Source organism: Hippopotamus amphibius, chromosome 3 (genome assembly GCF_030028045.1).
Source record: "Hippopotamus amphibius kiboko isolate mHipAmp2 chromosome 3, mHipAmp2.hap2, whole genome shotgun sequence".
In the NCBI taxonomy this organism is placed as follows: Eukaryota; Metazoa; Chordata; class Mammalia; order Artiodactyla; family Hippopotamidae; genus Hippopotamus; species Hippopotamus amphibius.
Window position 1 is genome coordinate 127266792 of NC_080188.1, and position 20890 is coordinate 127287681.

The following is a 20890-nucleotide window of genomic DNA, read 5'->3' on the forward strand; positions in this document are numbered from 1 at the left end:
TTATATGATAATTTAAACATAGCTTTATGTTCCCCCCCCAATGACTCCCGATTGCTTATTAGAATAAAACACCTCAGACCTGATTTGAGGCCCTCTGTCAATTAGAGTAATCTGTACTTGAAGGATGTTGCTCATTAAGGTAGATAAATTCTTATGTGTTTAAAAATTATTTGTATCATTCCTTCATATTAATGTATGTACTACTATTCTGCATCACATCCAATTATGTAGAAATTCATTTAAATATTCATTTATGTATATACTATACATTTATGTAGAACTAATTCTATCATAAATATCTATTTGGTGAAATATGATAGTTTTAGCTTGTTATTCTTGCCCAGATCTAGAAGCTACTTCCTAACATGTCCTCACTTTAGTGAAGAAAAGACGAAAGGGTAGAAGAGAGTGAGGAGATGGAGGAATGTGAAAAAAGCCATGTGTAAGTCCTTCTTTATATCACTGTTTGTCTCTTCTAGCCATATTACTTTTACTTCTTTTTAAATATTGTTTTAAATATCTCCTCATTCCCATGTTTATTGACATAGTTTAACTCTTTGCTAAAATACAGTTTGGTCAATCATTTTTAAAAATGTTCATGTATTTTTCCCAAGTAAGAAAATTTACAGCCTTGTTTTTCTTCAAAAGACTAGATAGGAATACCAGCCCTTGAAAGTAGGGAAGACAGCTTTGCTGTTGATGTATGGTTATATGGTTATGATAGTTCAGCTTTTGCCTCTTTCCTGTGTTCTACGTGTGGCATCAGGGAGACTTAAAAAGAAAAAAGTGTAGTTTTGTCCCTTTTGTTAATTTGTTGGGAATGGAAGTCAGGACTTGTGCTTTTCATACATTAGAGAGATTGATGTGTCCAGGCTTGCTCAACATTGAGTGAGAAACTCATAATGGTGAACTCTGAGATGTCTCACTTAAGGTATATTTTTAAAATCTGAGATTCTCATATTCAAAAATTTTAAATCTATTATAATTTTATATCTTACAAGATCAGCAATTCTAAAGCTCTGTACTTATCTAACACTTTTTTCCCCAGGATCTCATTTTGTAGACATGACCTCATTCCCAAGAGACAGGTCAGACGTAAGTTATCAGCATTTCTGTTTCAGAAGTGAGGAAACTGAGACTTACCTTAGCCTCCGATATTAAGTCTAGAAGTAAGGGAAGAGTTTGTGGACTTAGGTCATTGATTATCTGTGAGTTCACACTTAATCCTCAAGCTTTTGACACATTCTGAATAGTCTCTTGGTGCTAAATTTGTGTAACACATGGCAAGATTTTATAAGGAAAAGATTGCTTGAAGATCAAGAAAAGTTAAGATAAATGATTTGTCTTCTTTTGTTCCTTTAATATTTAAATATGCCCTTTATTGGTTTGAGGAAATTTTCTTTTAGTCCTGACTTGCTGAGAGTTTTTATTAGGAATGGATGTTGGATTCTATCAAATGTTTTTATGCATTCATTGAGAAGATCATATGATTTTTCTTTTTTAGACTGTTAATATGGTGAATTATGTTCATTTTCAAATGTTAAACCAACTTTGCATTTCTGGGATAAATCCCAGTTGGCCATAATGCATTATGTATCCTTTTTATGTATTGTTGTGTTGGATTTGATTTGCTGACATTTTCAAAATAATTTTTCCATCTGTGTTCATAAGAGATATTTGTAGTTTTCTTTTCTTGTAATGACTTTGTTTTATTTTGGTATCAGAGTAATGCTGACTTCATAGAATGAGTGGGGATGTATTCTCTGTTCTTCAATTGTCTAGAAGAATTTGTGTGGAAGGTATTATTTCTTCCTTAAATATTCATCAAATGAAGCCATCTGGGCCTGATATTTCCTTTGTGGGAAATGTTTTAACTGCAAATTCAATTTCTTTGATAATTATAGGGCTATTCAGATTATTTATTTTGTGTTTTTTTTTTTTGAGTAAATGTGGGTAGTGTGTACCTTTCAAGGAATTTGTCCATTTTATCTAAGTTGTTAAATTTATTGGCATAAAATTGTTCATAATATACCCTTATCCTTCCAACACTTGTAGAATCTCACCTCTCTCACTCCTGGTGTTGGTAATTTATGTTTGTTCTCTCACTTACTTTTTTGCTCTTTCCTTAATCATTCTGGCTAGAACTATATTCTTTCTGTTGTATTCTATTTCATTGATTTTTCACTCTGATATTTTATTCTTTCCTTTTGTCTGCTTGTTTTGGATCTCTTTTGCTTTTCTGTTTTGGTTTCTTAAAGTGGAAGCTGTAATCACTGATTCGAGACCATTCTTTTTTACACTGAAGTCATAATATTCTTTTAAAGAGTTCTTTTAATAGTTCTAAAGTTTTAAAATTATATTTTTTATTATTATTACTATTATAACTAATCTGGAGTTTATTTTTATTTATGATACAAGTTAGGAATCTAGTTTAAATCTTCTTCTTTCCCCAAGAATTTGTGTTATTATTCTGTCATAAACTAGGAATCTATACATGCTTGAATCTGTTTCTGGGTGCTCTAGTCTTTATGTCTGTCCCTAGGCCAGTATCATAGGGTCTTATTTCCTAAAGCTTTAGAATTAATCTTGTTGTATGACAGGGCAAATCCCCTCTCGTTGTTCCTTTCCAGGATTGTCTTTGGTTTGTAAAACCATTATCTTGGCTATGAATTCTATAATCAGTTAAGTTCCATGAAAAATCTTATTGGGATCTTGATTGTTACTAGTCTGAATTTGTAGGTTAATTTGGTAGCAGTTTGCATTTTTATAGTATTAAGTGTCTCTATCTATAAGGTGATATACCTTATCATTTATTTAGATCTTATTTTTTTAATGTTATTTAATTTTAATTGTCACAACTGGGAAGTAGGCACTACAATCTCCAGTATATAGATTCTATGGGGGAATAAAGGACTTTCCCAAGAGCACCTGGCTAGTAAAACCAAAGCCTGCCTGGCTCAGGAGGCCATTTTGGTAGATGTTATTATTTGTTTAAAATATTTTCTGCTCTCCCCATGGGAGAATTATACCTCTTGCTCCAGTGATATAAAGCTAGGCCATGTAACTTGCTTGGGCCAGTGAGTGTGAATGGAAGCAATGTGCACCACCTCCCAGGAGAAGCTTTAAGAGCCAGTGTATGTTTTGGTCATAGCTCCTTTTCTTCTGCTGTGAGGCTGGGATGTCCACAATTGAAGGTGCTCCTTTAGCCCGGATCCTGCTTTGGAGTGGCTCTTTTTTGTGCTTGCCTGGCATGCTGCAACCTCTTAATTGGTTCCTAGAGTTTTCACAAAGACAATTTGATATTGTTGTTAACTTTGGTATCTCCAAGGGGGAGTGAGGGCCTGAGACTTGCCCTTCTGCCATCTTGCTGACATCACCCCTATTTAGATCTTCCTTTATATTGACACTTTGTAATTCTTTTCATAAGTCCTAGACATCTTTTGTTGTATTTATTCCCAATGTCTTATAGTTTTTGTTGCTATTGTGAGTCGTATTTATTTTTTTCAGTATTACTGACTTGAACTGTTATAAATTTTGATAATTTGTAGGTTTTCTTGGATCTTCTGTAAGGACAATCAAAGCATTTCTAAGTTCTTACCATTTTTTTTCCCTTTTCGCTTCTTGTATGGCTTATTTCTTTCCCTTGTCGTATTGCATTAGGTAGAATAATATTAGTATTGGGAGGAATAGCACGGGTGATAATAGGCATCTGTGTCTTGCCTTCCTTCAATGAGATTACTTAAAATTCTGCCATTAAGTGTGATTTTACTATGGTTTTTTGGTGTTTGCTCCTTGTCAGGTGAAGGAATTTTTCTTCTATTCTTAATTTTCCAGTAGTGTTTGTTATAAATGAGTATTGTATTTTGTAAAGTGCTTTTTCTACATCTTTTGGGATTATGATATGGTTTTTAAAATCTTTAATTTATTAATATGATGAGTTACAGTGACAGACTTTCTGATAAAGAAAACCCCTTGTGGGTTGTATCACAGTTTGATTGTATATTTGTTACATATCCTAGATTTTACATTTGCATCTGTGTTCCTAGTGAGATTGGTTTATGTTGTCCTTTTCCTATTTTGGTATCAAGATTATATTAGCTTTGTAAAATGAGTTGGGTAGGTTTATCCATTTCCATTCTTGAACTCTTTGTATCTGTTCTCTGAAAATTTGGTAAAACTACCCTGTAAAAAAATAATTTGAACCTGGTATTTTGGGGATGGGGAGAGGTGAAGAAGGAATTATTTTTGATAACCAACTTCTTTTCTTTAATGGTGTTTGGGTTGTTAAGTTTTCTATTTCTCCCAGAGTCAATTTTGGAGATATAGTTGATCCTTGAACAACATGGGGGTTGGGACACCAACCCCCCACAGTTGAAAATCTGCCTACTGTTATCTCTGCCTCAAAACAAAGGAGTTGATAAATGACTCACCCAAGGATGGGAAGCTGAAACAGTTTGGATAGTATCAGGACTCAAACCCTAGTTCTTTTGATTCCATATATTGTGATTTCTAATCAGACCCAAGCTTTCCCCTACACTTAAAGATATGTAAAGTGAAAATGCAGGTACTGTAGTTATTGGAAAATATCAGTGTATAAGTGGACCCACGTAGTTCAAATGCGTGTTGTTCAAGGGTCAACTGTATATATATTTCTTTAAAAAAATGCATGTGTGCTCATGTGCGCGCGTGTGCACGTGCGCACACACACACACACACTCTTATTCCTTTTCATTTGTTCATCCAGTACATATTTATTGAGCACTTGTTATGTTAGGCATTTCTTCTTAGTTTTCAATTTAATTGATGTGAAGTTATTTATAGTATTCTTTTATGATTTAAAAATATGTGTACTCTTATCTCTTTGGGGTTTCTTATGTTGTTTTTGTGCTTTCTCTTTCTCTTGATGGTGGTAATGATAACGCTAATAGCAAACATTTCATTTTAAACACAAAAAGGTTAAGTAACTTGTTCAAAGTCACAAATCTAGGAAGTGATTGAGTGGGATGTATGAACCCAGACAGACTGGCTCCAGGGGCTGTGTCTTAACTACTATTCCAAAGTATTTTGGTCTACCCTACAGTACACTGTCTCCTTAGAGGTTTGACTACTATATTAGCTTTTCAGATAATCAGCCCTTGATTTATGCTAGTGAATGAATAGATACTAATTTCTCTCTTCTTTTGACAACTTCTCACTTCACTCTCATACCACAAGTTGAAGAAATCTATAACCTGCATCATATTTGGTGGTTGAGTTGTTGAGGTTGTGTGAAGAGGCAAGTGAAAATGACCGTATTTTTCTCCCTCCATTTTCAATCTGTATCTTTTTGTTTGGGAACCAGTGGTGGCATGAGGCTCAGGTACATATGCCTTTGTTAGGTACTTGAGTGGCCACAGGTTTGTTGACTGGCTTGCTTGGCTGGATGAGCCAACTGAACATGCAGCACGGCCATCAGTCCCTCTGCTTTTTGAGGGAGTGAATGAAGATTTGACACAGTGCTTCTGAAAGGTTGCTGATTCCCCATTAAAATGTTCTGCTTTCTGTTTCCTTCTCTAAAGCATGTCTTGGGTTGTTTTATAACGTGGAAATAATTAGCCAATTTAACTAATGACATCAAGCCACAGAGCCAACAAAAGAACTTTTCATCTTGGCTTAATTAGCCTCATTCTTTAAAATGTTTGTTTACTATTTTATTCACTGGTTAAAGGCAAGAAAACCAAATAGTTACTGGTTTGCTGAGTCTCTGGGAAACAACAAACAGCTGGATCTCAACTTTTGCCATCATCAGAAAAATTATTATTAAATGGAACTTTTTGTTATAGAAGCAATATAGCCCATTTTAGAAAATAAGGGGAAAATAGGGAAAGGAAAAAACTTCTCACAAACTTCCCGCCATGTATTTTTAATATAGTTGTAATCACAATATATACATGATTTTGTACTATTTTTTCACTTAACATGTAACCATTTTTCATGTTATGACAGTCTTCTATCATTATTTTTATTTTTAAAAAATTATTTATTTATTTATTTATTTATTGGCTGTGTTGGGTCTTCGTTGCTGTGCACGGACTTTCTCTAGTTGCAGTGAGTAGGGGCTGCTCTTCGTTGTGGTGCCTGGGCTTCTCATTGCGGTGGCTTCTCTTGTTGCAGAGCACAGGCTCTAGGTGTGTGGGCTTCAGTAGTTGTGGCACATGGACTCAATAGTTGTGGCTCGTGGGCTCTAGAGCACGGGCTCAGTAGTTGTGGCCATGGGCTTTGTTGCTCTGCGGCACATGGAATCTTCCTGGCCCAGGGATCGAACCTGTGTCCCTTTCATTGGCAGGCGAATTCTCAACCACTGTGCCACCAGGGAAGCCCCTAGTCATTATTTTTAATGGATAAGTTGTCCATAATAAGATGTATCATAAATTAATTAACCATTTTATATTTTTGGCTTTCAGGCTTGTTCTTTCTTTTTTACTGTTACTATGACTAGCAGTATATTGTAGTGGTTAAGAGCTCATACTGTGTGTCCTTGAGTAAGTTATTTGATCTTTTGAAAGTACCTACCTCATAAAGCTGAGGATTGAATGAGGTAATACACATAATGCATGTAGCACAGTTATTCTGCATACATAGTTCTCAATAAGTGCTAATTAATGTTAATGTCTCTGGGATGAGTATCTTAATGCATATAGCTTTTTACTTAATTGAAAAATTTAGGACTAATTTCCTGAAGTAGATTTAACTTGATCAAAGTCTGTATTTTTATGGTTCCTGAAATTGCTTTTTAAAAAGTTATGTCATATAATAGTAGCATTTGTATATGAGGATATTAACTTCCTGTACTTTGTTAGCATTAGGAATTTCAATTACTTAAACTATTTTAGTCAATTTACTAGTTAATGAACAGGTATATAGTTTTAATTTATATATTTTTAAAACTTTTATAAGTGTATACTATCTGTACTTTCTTTTCTCTGAATTTTTCCTGTGTTTTTAGGGAAAAACTTCTAAGATGAAGCTTGAAATAAATTCAGTCATTAGCTGTGTGCTGTGGTCTGAATGTTTGTGTCCCCCCAAAATTCATATGTTGAGATCCTAATGGCCAATGTGATGGTATTAGGAGATGGGACCTTTGGGAGGTGAAGTCATGAGGGTGGAGCCCTCACAAATGGGATTAGTGCCTTTATAAAAAAGACCTGACAGACTTCCCTAGGTTCTTCTGCCATATGAGAATTCAATTAGAAGTCTGCAGTCCAAAAAAGAGCCCAGAACCTGACCATGCTGGTACTATCATCTTGGACTTCCAGACTCCAGAACTGTGAGAAATAAATTTCTGTTGTTTATAAGCCACTCAGTCTGTGGTATTTTAATAGTAGCTCAAGTGGACTAAGATGCCGTGTAAATTGTATTTTTAGGCTTGACACTGTGATGTACAAGTATTAAGATTCAATTTCACTGTTATAATGCCATTTTATTTCAAGATGCACAGTTGGCTATGGAATGATAGGTCTAATGTAATGATTTCCTAATACTCTACTGATACAAGAATATCTCTGTGGATATTCTTTTTTTTTTTACTTTTTTATTTTTTACAATAAACTGCATATATTTAGAGTGTACAATTTGGTATCCCAATCTCCCAATTCATTCCCCCCACAACCCTCCCCGCTTTCCCCACTTGGTGTCCATATGTTTGTTCTCTATATCTGTGTCTTTATTTCTGCCTTGCAAACCAGTTGATTTGTACCATTTTTCTATAGTCCACATATATGTGTTAATATACGATATTTGTTTTTCTCTTTCTGACTCACTTCACTCTGTATGACAGTCTCTAGGTTCATCCATGTCTCTACAAATGTCCCAATTTCATTGCTTTTTACAGCTGAGTAATATTCCATTGTGTATATGTACCACATCTTCTTTATCCATTCACCTGTTGATGGACATTTAGGTTGCTTCCATGTCCTGGCTATTGTAAATAGTGCTGCAATGAACATTGGAGTGCATGTGTCTTTTTGAATTATGGTGTTCTCTGGGTATATGCCCAGTAGTGGGATTGCTGGGTCATATGGTAACTCTATTTTCAGTTTTGCAAGGAACCTCCATACTATTCTCCATAGTGGTTGTATTAATTTACACTCCCACCAGCAGTGCAAGAGTGTTCCCTTTTCTCCACACCCTCTCCAGCATTTACTGTTTGTAGATTTTCTGATGATGTCCATTCTAACCGGTGTGAGGTGATACCTCATTGTAGTTTTGATTTGCATTTCTCTAATAATTAGTGATGTTGAGCAGCTTTTCATGTGCCTCTTGGCCATCCGTATGTCGTCTTTGGAGAAATGCCTATTTAGGTCTTCTGCCCATTTCTTGATTGGGTTGTTTGTTTTTTTGATATTGAGTTGGATAAACTGTTTATATATTTTGGAGATTAATTGTTTGTCTGTTGATGCATTTGCAAATATTTTCTCCCATTCTGAGGGTTGTCTTTTCGTCTTGCTTATGGTTTCCTTTGCTGTGCAGAAGGAACTTTGAAGTTTCATTAGGTCCCACTTATTTATTTTTGTTTTTATTTCCTTTATTCTAGGGGGTGGATCAAAAAAGATCTTGCTGTGATTTACATCGAAGAGTGTTCTTCTTATGTTTTCCTCTAGGAGTTTTATAGTGTCTGACCTTACATTTAGGTCTTTAATCCATTTTGAGTTTACTTTTGTGTATGGTGTTAGGAAATGTTCTAATTTCATTCTTTTCCATGTAGCTGTCCAGTTTTCCCAGCACCACTTATTGAAGAGGCTGCCTTTTCTCCATTGTATATCCTTGCCTCCTTTGTAATAGATTAGTTGACTATAGTTTATCTCTGGGCTTTCTATCCTGTTCCATTGATCTATATTTCTATTTTTGTGCCAGTACCATACTGTCTTGATCACTGTAGCCTTGTAGTATAGCCTGAAGTCAGGAAGCCTGATTCCACCAACTCCGTCTTTCCTTCTCAAGATTGCTCTGGCTATTTGGGGTCCTTTGCGTTTCCATACAAATCTTAAAATTTCTTGTTCTAGTTCTGTGAAAAATGCCATTGGTAATTTGTTGGGGATTGCATTGAATCTGTAAATTGCTTTCGGTAATATAGTCATTTTCACAATGTTGATTCTTCCAATCCAAGAACATGGTATGTCCTCCATCTGTTTGTGTCGTCTTTGATTTCTTTCATGAGCATCTTATAGTTTTCTGAGTACAGTTCTTTCACCTCCTTGGTTAGGTTTATTCCTAGGTATTTTATTCTTTTTGTTGCAATGGTGAATGGGATTGTTTCCTTAATTTCTCTTTCTGATCTTTCATTGTTAGTGTATAGAAATGCAAGAGATTTCTGTGTGTTAATTTTGTATCCTGCAACTTTACCAAATTCATTGATTAGCTCAAGTAGTTTTCTGGTGGCATCATTAGGATTTTCTATGTATAGTATCATGTCATCTGCGACCAGTGACCGTTTTACTTCTTCTTTTCCAATTTGGATTCCTTTCATTTCTTTTTATTCTCTGATTGCTGTGGCAGGGACTTCCAAAACTATGTTGAATAGTAGTGGCGAGAGTGGACATCCTTGTCTTGTTCCTGATCTTAGAGGGAATGCTTGCAGTTTTTCACCATTGAGAATGATGTTTGCTGTGGGTTTGTCGTATATGGCCTTTATTGTGTTCAGGTAGATTCCCTCTATGTCCACCTTCTGGAGAGTTTTTATCATAAATGGATGTTGAATTTTGCCAAAAGCTTTTTCTGCATCTATTGAGATGATCATGTGGTTTTTATCCTTCAAATTGTTAATATGTTGTATCACATTGATTGATTTGCATATATTGAAGAATCCTTGCATTCCAGGGATAAACCCCACTTAATCATGGTGTATGATCCTTTTAATGTGTTGTTGGAGTCTGTTTGCTAGTATCTTGTTGAGGATTTTTGCATCTAAATTTATCAGTGATATTGGTCTGTAGGTTTCTTTCTTTGTAGTATCTTTGGCTGGTTTTGGTATCAGGGTGATGGTGGCCTCATAGAATGAGTTTGGGAGTGTTCCTTCCTCTGCACTTTTTTGGAAGAGTTTGAGAAGGATGGATGTTAGCTCTTCTCTAAATGTTTGATAGAATTCACCTGTGAATCCATCTTGTCCTGGACTTTTGTTTGTTGGAAGATTTTTAATCACAGAAACTGTCTTTATTTTTAAATGATATAATTTTTTAATGTACAAAATCCTAGGGAATCTACAAAATATATATTAGAAGAAATATATGAATTTATTTTATTTTTTTGAGAATCTTTTTATTTAAGAACCCCTTTTTTTTTAAAGAATTTTTTTTTTTTTTTTTTTTGCCACACAGCATGTGGGATCTTAGTCCCCTAACCAGGGATCAAACCCATACTCCCTATAGTAGAAGCAGTGGAGTCTTTTTTTTTTAAATTTACTTACTTATTTATTGGCTGCATTGTGCCTTCATTGCTACACGCAGGCTTTCTCTAGTTGCCATGACCGGGGGCTGCTCTTTGTTGTGGTGTGCAGGCTTCTTATTGGGGTGGCTTCTCTTGTTGTGGAGCACAGGCTCTAGGCACATGGGCTTCAGTAGTTGTGGCACATGGGCTCAATAGTTGTGTCTTGTGGGCTCTAGAGTGCAGGCTCAGTAACTGTGGCATGTGGGCTTAGTTGCCCCTCGGCATGTGGGATCTTCCTGGTCCAAGGATCGAACCTGTGTCTTCTACATTGGCAGGTGGATTCTTAACCACTGCACCACCAGGGAAATCCCAGTGAAGTCTTAACTATTGGACTGCTAGGGAATTCCCTTTTTTTGGAAATATGTGAATTTATCAGGTATAGATTTAATGTAAAAAGTAAAAGTCTCTGCTGAAAACTATAAAACATTGCCAAGAGAAATTAAACAATAAATGGAGAAATATGTCATGTTCATAGATTGGAAAGTTCAGTATTGCTGAGATGTCCATTCTCCCCAAATTGATCTATGGAGTCAACACAATCGTAATATCAGCAAACTTTTGTAGAAATTGACAGAGTGGTAAAAAATTTTATGTGGACTGATAAACGGTAATAGTAAGCTTGCAGGATACAAGGTTAATATACAAAAGTTAGTTGGTTTCCTATATATAAGCAATGAATAAGTGGAGTTTTAAACTAGAAACACATTACCATTTACATAGCACCATAAAAAAGAAAATACTTAGATGTAAAGCAAAAAAAAAAAAAAAAAGGCAAAACCAACCAAGCAACCAACAAACAAAAAACACCTGAAAACCTATGTATAAGAGCTATGTGAAGAAAACTATAAAGCTCTGATGAAAGATATCAGAGAAGAAGTAAGTAAATGGAGAGATGTTCCATGTCATGGGTAGGAAGATTAAATATTCTCAAGATGTCAGTTCTTTTAATGAGATACCAAAAGTGATGGTAGATGATGAGTAGTGGATGATGACTTAGCAGGATTCTTTACTACGACTGGCTTAGATTAGTTGAAAAGAGTGCTTAGAGGAGCTTGTGTAAAGTTTGGTCAAGGAAAGAGTCTTTGTCAGTATGTATATTTAATGGTTTGCTTCTTCCCTATTGATAACATTTAACTTATATTACTGAAATAAATCTATTTCAGTATTATAAAAAAGTGATGTCAATTCTTCCCAATTCGACCTATAGATCCAATGCAATCCAAATAAAAATTCCAGCCTTATTTTAATAGTTATTTAATTCAATATTAAAAGAGAAGAACAAAGTCAGAGGACTGATGCTACCTGATGTCAAGACTTATAGAGCTGCAGTAATCATGAAAGTGCAGTCTTGTTGAAAAAGTGGACAAATATTGATAGATCAATGGAACAGAATAGAGATCCAGAAGTAGGGCTCAGAACAGAATAGAGAACCCACGTAAATATAGTCAACTGATCTTTGACAAAGGAGTAAAGGCATTACAATGGAGCAAAGATAGTCTTTACAACAAATGGTACTGGAACAGCTGGACATCCACATCCAAAAATAAATAAATAAAAAGAAGAATCTAGACACAGATCTTACACCTTCATAAAAAGTAACTGAAAATGGATCATAGACCTAAATGTAAAACACAAAACTATAAAGCTCCTAGAAATTAATGTAGGAGAAAACATAGATGACCTTAGGTATAAAGATGATTTTTTAGATACAAAATCAGAGGCATGATCCATCTAAGAAATAGTTAATAAACTGGGCCTCATTAAAATTAAGAAGTTCTGCTCTGTGGAAAACAACCTCAAGAGAATTAAAAGGGAAGCCACAGACTGGAGATAATATTTGCAAAAGACATATCTGATAAAGGACTCATCCAAAATATACAAAGAGCTCTTAAAGTTCAACAAAAGAAAGCAACCCAGTTTTTTAAAAAATGAGCAGAAGACTGGAACAGGCACCTCACCAAAGAAGATATACAGATGGCAAGCAAGCATATGAAAAAATGCTCCACATTATTATGTCATTAGAGACATGTAAATTAAAACAATGAGATACCACTACACACCTATTAGAATGGCCAAAGCCTATTGACAACACTGACAACAAATGCTGACAAAGATGTGGAGCAATAGGAATCTCATTCATTGCTGCAGCCACTTTGGAAGGCAATTTGGCAGCTTCTCATGAAAGTAAACATTTTTATCATGTGATCCAATAGTATGCTCCTTGGTATTTACCCAAATAAATTGAAAACTTAAGTTCACAAATGGGAATATGGGTATATGAGAACTCTCTGTACTTTCCCTCAATTTTTCCCTCAAAACTGCTCTAAAAAATAAAGGTTAGGGTTTCCTAGGTGGCGCAGTGGTTGGGAGTTCGCCTGCCAACACAGGGGACACGGGTTCGATTCCCTGCTCCAGGAAGATCCCACATGCCACGGAGCAACTAAGCCCGTGTGCCACAGCTATTGAGCCTGTGCTTTAGAGCCTGTGAGCCACAACTATTGAGCTTCTGTGCCACAACTACTGAAGCCCATGTGCCTAGAGCCCATGCACCACAACAAGAGAAGCCACCACAATGAGGAGCCCGCACACCACAACAAAGAGTAGCCCCCCCTGCCTCTCCACAACTAGAGAAAGCCCGTGTGCAGCAATGAAGACCCAACACGGCCAATAAATAAATTTAAGAAAAACCCCATAGGGATAGACCATTTCATACCCGCCAGATTGACACCCCCCCCCAAAAAAAAAAGGTTACTATTTTTTTAAACATAGGAAAATATATGGAAATGAAAAGGAGCTAGGATAGTCAAAACAATCTTGAAAAAGAAGAACATTGCTGGAGAACTTAACCTACCCAATGAAGTACTTTCTATAAAGCTGTAGTAATCAGCACAATGCCACATTGGAGAGAATAGAGTCCAGAAATAGGCTCATACTTGTGTGGTCATTTGAATTTTTTTTTAATAAAGGCACCAAAGCAATCCAATGAGGAAAGGAAAATCTTTCAACAAATGTTGCTGGAATGACCAGATGTCTATAAAGGGGGTGAAAGAAAGAAAGAAAGAAAAAAAGAACCTCGACATCTACTACAGATCACACGGAAAAATTAGAGATGGAAGGTAGACCTGAAAATAAAAGCTAAGAAGATTCTGGAAGAAAACAAAGGAGAATATCCTTTAACCTAAGAGTAGGCAAAGATCTTAGGGCATGGATAAGTAACCATAAAAGAAAAAATTTGATAAACTTCATCAAAATAAAAAACTTTTGTTCATCAAAAGACTGTTAAGAAAATTGAATAGGTTAGCCATACTTAAAGACTAAACATAAGACATGACACCATAAAACTCCTAGAGGAGTACATAGGCAAAACATTCTCTGACATAAATCGTACTAATGTTTTCTTAGGTCAGTCTCCCAAGGCAATAGAAATAAAAACAAAAATAAACAAATGGGACCTAATCAAACTTACAAGGTTTTGCACAGCAAAGGAAATGATTAAAAAAAAAAAAAAAGACAACCTGTGAAATGGGAGGAAATATTTGCAAGTGATGCAACAGACAAGGGTTTAATCTCCAAAATATACAAACAGCTCATACAACTCAACAACAGCAAAAAATAACCCAATCGTAAAATGGACAGAAATCCTTAATAGACATTTCTCCAGAGAAGACATACAGATGGCCAGTAGACACATGAAAAGATGCTCAACATCACTAATTATTAGAGAAATGCAAATCAAAACTACATTGAGGTACCACCTGACACTGGTCAGAATGGCCATCATTAAAAAGTCTACAAATAACAAATATTGAAGAAGGTGTGGAGAAAAGGGAACCCTCCTACATTGTTGGTGGGAATATAAGTTGGTATAGCCACTATGGAAAACAGTATGGAGGTTCCTCAGAAAACTAAAAATAGAGTTACCATGTGATTCAACAATCCCACTCCTGGGAATATAGCTGGACAAAACTATAATTCAAAAAGATACATGCTGGACTTCCCTGGTGGCACAGTGGTTAAGAATCCGCCTGCTAATGCAGGGGACACGGGTTCGATCCCTGGTCTGGGAAGATCCCACATGCCTCAGAGCAACTAAGCCCATGTGCCACAACTACTGAGCCTGTGCTCCAGAGTCCATGAGCCACAACTACTGAGCCCACATGCTGCAACTACTGAAGCCTGTGCGCCTAGAGCCTGTGCTCCGCAACAAGGGAAGCCACTGCACTGAGAAGCCCGTGCACAGCAATGAAGAGTAGCCTCCTACTCACCACAGCTAAAGAAAGCCCGCACTCAGCAGTGAAGACCCAACACAGCCAAAAATAAATAAATAAATAATACATAAATCTTAAAAAAAAGATACATGCACCCCTATGTTCATAACAGCACTGTTCACAGTAGCCAACACATGGAAACAACCTAAATGTCCACTGACAGATGAATGGATAAAGATGTGGTACACATATATGATGGAATACTACCCAGCCATAAAAAAGAATGGAATAATGCCATTTGTGGACATGGATGCAACTAGAGATGATCATACTAAGTGAAGTAAGTCAGAAAGAGAAAGACAAATACCACGTGATATCACTTACACATGGAGTCTAAAATATGGCACAAATGCACCTATCTACAAAACAGAAGGAGATTCACAGAGAACAGGCTTGTGGTTGCCAAGGGGGAGGGGTGGAGGGCGAAGGATGGACTGGGAGTTTGGGGTTAGTAGATGCAAACTGTTACATTTAGAATGGATACACAACAAGGTCCTGTTGTATAACACAAGGAACTATATTCAGTCTCCTGTGATAAACCATAATGGAAAAGAACATTTAAAAAAAAGAATGTATGTATGTGTATAACTGAGTCACTTTGCTGTACAGCAGAGATTGGCACAACATTGTAAATCAACCATACTTCAATTAAAATATTAGAAAAAGAAAAGAAAAGAAAATGAATGGGTTAGCCATAGTTGTGAGAAAATTTTTGCAAAACGTGTCTGGCAACAGCTTTTGTTCATATTTGTAATATAAAAACAGCTTCTAAAACTTAATAATAAAAAAGACATCCGATTAAAAACAAATCTGGGCTAAACAATGCAGACCTACTAGGACAACGATGGTGATGATGACAGTGATGATGGGAGGAGGATGGGAAGTTGGGTGAAATAGGTGAAAGGGATTAAGAGATACAAACTTCCAGTTATAAGATAAATAAGTCATGGGAATGGAATGCACAGCATAGGAGATATAGTCAATAATATTGTAATAGCTTTGTATGCTGGAAGAATGTTACTAGACATTGTGGTGATCAATTTGTAATGTATATAAATGTCAAATCACTATGTTGTACAACTGAAACTAACACATTGTCAACTATACTTCAATTAAAAAAGAAGAATAATGAAAATAACAAATGTTGACAAGTATGTGGTGCAACTGGAACCTTTGGACATTGTTGCTGGGAATGTAAAATAATTCAGCTGCCATGGAAAAAAGTTTAGGCGTTCCTCAAAAAGCTAAACCCAGAATTGCCATTACAACCATTTCATTCATATGGATGCATCTAAAGGAGTTGAAAGCAGAGATTGAAAATAGATACATGGGGGCTTCCCTGGTGGCACAATAGTTAAGAATCTGCCTGCTAATGCAGGGAAGATGGGTTTGAGCCCTGGTCTGGGAAGATCCCACTTGCCGCAGAGCAACTAAGCACGTGCGCCACAACTACTGAGCCTGCGCTCTAGATCCTGCAAGCCACAACTACAGAGCCCACATGCCACAACTACTGAAGCCCGCATGCCTAGAGCCCCTGCTCCGCAACAAGAGAAGCCACCACAATGAGAAGCCCACGCACCGCAGCAAAAAGTAGCCCCTGCTCTCCGCACCTAGAGAGGAGCCCACGTTCGGCGACAAAGACCCAACGCAGCCAATAAATAAATAAATAAATACATTTATTAAAAAAAAAGAAATACTAAAAAAAAATTAGCACAGCTGCTTTGATTAAAAAAAAGAAAAAATAGATACTTGTAAAAAAAAAAAAAGATACTTGTATGCCAGTGTTCATTGCAGCATCATTCACAATAACCCAATGGTGGAAGCAACCCAGTGTCCATCAACTTATGAATAAATAAACAAATTGTGATATATGTGTATGAATACTATTAGCTATGAAAAGGAATGAAGTTCTGATATGTGTTACAACATGGATTAACCCTCAAAACATCATGTTAAGTGAAATATGCCAAACACAAAAGACAAATATTGTATGATTCTAATATGAAATATCTAGAATAGGCAAATTCATAGAAACAAAGTGGATTGGAGATTACCAGAGATGGGAGGGAAGGAGAGTGGGGAGTTACAGCTTAATGGTTGCAGAGTTTCTGTTTGGGATGATCAAAAAGTTTTAGAAATAGTGGTGATGGTTGTACAACATTGTGAATGTAATTAGTGACACTGAATTGTATACTTTAATAGTTAAAATGGCAAATTGTATGTTATATGTATATTTTACCACAACTTAAAAACTAATATTGTAATATACCCCAAACCACTGAATTGTACACTTTAAAAAATGGATGAAATGTATCTGTGAGTTGGATCTCAATAAAGGTTTCTTTTTTTTTTTAGTGGGCCAAAGATTTGAATAGATACTTCAGAAAAGAAGGTATCTGAATGGCCATTAAGCACATGAAGAAGTCAGTCACCAGAGACTGTAAATTCACAATCCACCAGAATAGCTAAAATTAAAAAACACCAGATGTTAGTTAGCAAGGATGTAGAACAATCAGAACTCTGATATAGTGCTGGTGGGAATGTAAAATGGTACAACCACTTTGGAAAACAGCTTGACAGTTTTGTATGAAGTGAAATATATACCTATGCCATGACCCATCAATTTCATTTCTAGGTATTTACCCAAGAGAAATGAAAATATTTGTCCAAAACAAGATTCACAACAGCTGTTCATAGCAGCTTTATTAAAAACAGCCAAAAACTGGAAAATTCCAAATGTCCAACAAGAGAATGGATAAATAAGTTGCGTATATATGCATGTAATGGAATGCTAGTCGGAAATAAAAAGCAATGAATTACAAGCATGCCTTGGATATTTTGCAAGTTCAGTTTCAGAGCATTCCGATAAAAACAAATCACAATAAAGGGAGTCACAAATTTTTTGATTTCTCAGTGCATATAAAAGTTATGTTTACACTATGCAGAGTATTGAACGTGCAACAGCATTATATCTAAAAAATATTCATACCTTAATTTAAAAATACTTCATTACTAAGAAATGCTAACCATCGTTTGAGCCTTCAACTAGTCATAATCTTTTTTCAATAGTAACATATAAGATCACTGACCACAGAACACCATAACATAGTAAGAATGAAAAAGTTTGAAATATTGTGGAAATTATCAAAATGTGACACAGACACTAAGTAAGCAAATGCTGTTGGAAAAATAGTGCCAATAGACTTGCTCCACGCAGGGTTGCCACAAACCTTCAATCTGTAAAAAATATACAATATCTGTGAAGTGCACTAAAGTGAAACAATAAAACGAGGTATGCCTGTATTTATACATGCAACAATGTGCATTAATCTCACAGACATTATGCTGAGAAAGAAAATGGACACAAAAGAATCACTGTATGTGGATTTCGTTTATATAAACTTCAAGAACAGTGGAACTAAACTAGTGAAAAAAATTAAAAATGATTGCTTCTGAGAACTGTTTACTGGGGAAAAAGCAGTTAGGAATTTTCTGGGATGGTGGAAGTGTTCTCTGTCCTGATGGAGCATGAGTTACCTGGTTATAAGCATTTGTCAAAACTCTGCAAATTGTACACTTAAGATTTGTGCATTATATTGTATGTAAAGTTTACCTAAATAAAATAACTATAAACAAATATAGAAATCTAGTTAGTAGGTTTGCTTTGCAGAGATAAGGTTTTACAATTCTGAAACTGCTTTCTGTGTATTCTAGCTTGATAAATTGAGTAAATATATTGAGATTAACAGGAACTTGATTTTCAACTGTTGTGTAAGGAAGTTACACATGTGGAGAGGGGGAAGACTAAAATGCACCCTGTGGAACTGGAACTCATGGTTCCAATTGTATAGTATCTGTTATACATAATAGATAAATATAGAAACATAGAGATGTGTGTGTGTGTGTGTGTATCCTAGCTTTGTCTGTTGAGAGAGCCTAGAAATAATAACATCCCAGTAGCAACTGCTTAGCTCTCAAATCTTGGTTTCCAAACACCCTTCTCCACTAAAAAGAACTAGAACTCCTTGGAGAAAACACCGATTCCAGGGTTGGGGTAGGGAGAATACAAGAAGAGCCTAGAACACCCGTGAAATTAAGGAATTCCTATCGTGTGGATAGACACACAAGCCAGCTTGAAGGGACTTCCTATGACCAAATATGGGACAATAATATAAGGTAAATAATGATAGTAAGAGATTATAACTCAGTGAATAAAATAAGAACACATGACTGCATACTGATGTAAATAAGGGAAAAAAGAAAGCTCTTTACAGGTAGAGTGCCAACTACTAAGTGTCGAAGGGATAAAGTACTCAGGAAATCATCAATGGATGCTAACACTAATGAGTGCAGCTTTGATGAGGAACAGATACATAATTTGTGGAGAGGTACTTTGGAAATATTTATTAATTACAAGGGGAAAATACTAACTTTTGCAGTGAAGGAATCTATGGAACATGTTAACCAAAAGATCAAAGTTAACATCACCAGTGTTGGAACAAACTGATATTATATGCCTCCTGATATGTACTGAGGAGGACACAGCATCATTTTTGTGGTATTTCTGCAAAAATGCATAACCTGAATATTTTAAGGAACGAGAAGATGATCCAAATTGAGGGATATTCTATAAAAAATTTGGGTCTGAACTCTTCAAAAATGTCAAGACCAGGAAACGCAAAGAAATAAAGGAGAGTAAGACTGAAAACTAAATGTAGTGTGCAATATTGGATATTAATACAAGTGAAATGACTGTCTTATGTTTATTGATTCATTTATTTCTTTGTTGAATGTTCATTTTTTGTTCATTTTCCCCTTTAAGGATCTTAGTACTTTTCTGTTTGATATTTATACGAAGGTCTATCTTCTGTATAGTAAGTATAGTAAAACTTGGTCATCATTGGCAATTATTTTCTTAGTTTTTTGTTTGTGCAGTATTTTAATTTTGAGTATGTTTTTAAATTTTTTTCTTCTTTTAGCTTATGTATATTATTGGAAATAGATTAAACTACTTATGATCAGCTCTGTTACAAAGGATCCCCCCCTTAACATACTTGATAACTGGCAGTCTTCATAAATGCAGATTCTACATAGGTTAAGTCTGAATTTTTAAAAAGTTGAGGTATACTTGACATATAACATTATATTAGTTTCAGATATACAACATAATGATTCAATATTTGTATACATTGCAAAATGATCACCACAATAAGTCTATTTAACGTCTGTCATATATATTTACAGTTTTTTTCTCGTTGAGAACTTTTGCGATCTACTGTTTTGGCAACTTTCAAATATGCAATACAATAAAGGTAGTTGCCGTACTGTACGTTATACTCCCGTGACTTATCTATTTTATAACTAAATCCTTTGACATAATCTCATTGGCCTTTGATAACTTCCTTGCTTTCTGGCCCAACAAGATACCCAGCTCATCTTGTATATTTCTACTTTAGGCCCAGAATCAGCTATTTCTCCTTTTGTAGTGAGCAGTGGTATTTAGAGAACACATTCTGAGTACCAGGAATGTTCATTGCTTCTAAGTTTTAATGGCCATTTTAACAGGTGTGAGGTGGTATCTCCCTGTGGTTTTGATTTGCATTTCCCTGATGATTAGTGATGTTGAGCATTTTTTCATGTACCGGTTGGTCATCTGCATGTCTTTTTTAGAAAAATGTCTATTCAGATCATATTTTTAAATTGGGTTGTTTGCTATTAAGTTGTATGAGTTCTTTATATTTTTTTGGTTATTAACTCCTTATCAGATATATAATTTGCAAATTTTTTCTTCCATTCAGTAGGTTATGTTTTCATTTTGTTGATGGTTTCCTTCTCTGTGAAGAAGGTTTTATAGTTTGATATAGGTTCCACTTGTTTATTTTTACTTTTGTTGCCTTTGCTTTTGATGTCAAATTTTAAAAAATCATTGCCAAGACTGATGTCAAGGAGATTACCACTTATGTTTTCTTCTAGGATTTTTATGGTTTCAGGTCTTATAGTCAAGTTTTTAATCTATTTTGAGTTAATTTTTGTGTATGGTGTAGAATAGTGGTCTAGTTTCATCCTTTTACATTTTTAATTTAAAAATAATTTTTGATTTACAGAAGAGTTGCAAAAATAGTATGAAGAGTTCCTATATATCCTTTACCTGGATTCCTCTA

General features: G+C 35.4%; 1 protein-coding gene across 13 annotated transcripts in view; it reads left to right on the forward strand.

Annotated features, from left to right (window-relative positions):
• The window catches only part of TOP6BL (TOP6B like initiator of meiotic double strand breaks), a 94836-nt gene that overhangs the window by 11295 nt on the left and 62651 nt on the right, over positions 1-20890 (forward strand). For 5 of the 13 annotated variants that reach the window (XM_057725559.1, XM_057725561.1, XM_057725558.1 and 2 more), the window contains one exon: positions 345-442. The exons of 7 other annotated variants lie outside the window; for them this stretch is intronic. The gene's annotated coding sequence lies outside the window, so the exon portion shown is untranslated. The remainder of the gene's footprint in view (positions 1-344; positions 443-20890) is intronic. One more of the 13 variants, XM_057725557.1, reaches the window with a different exon arrangement.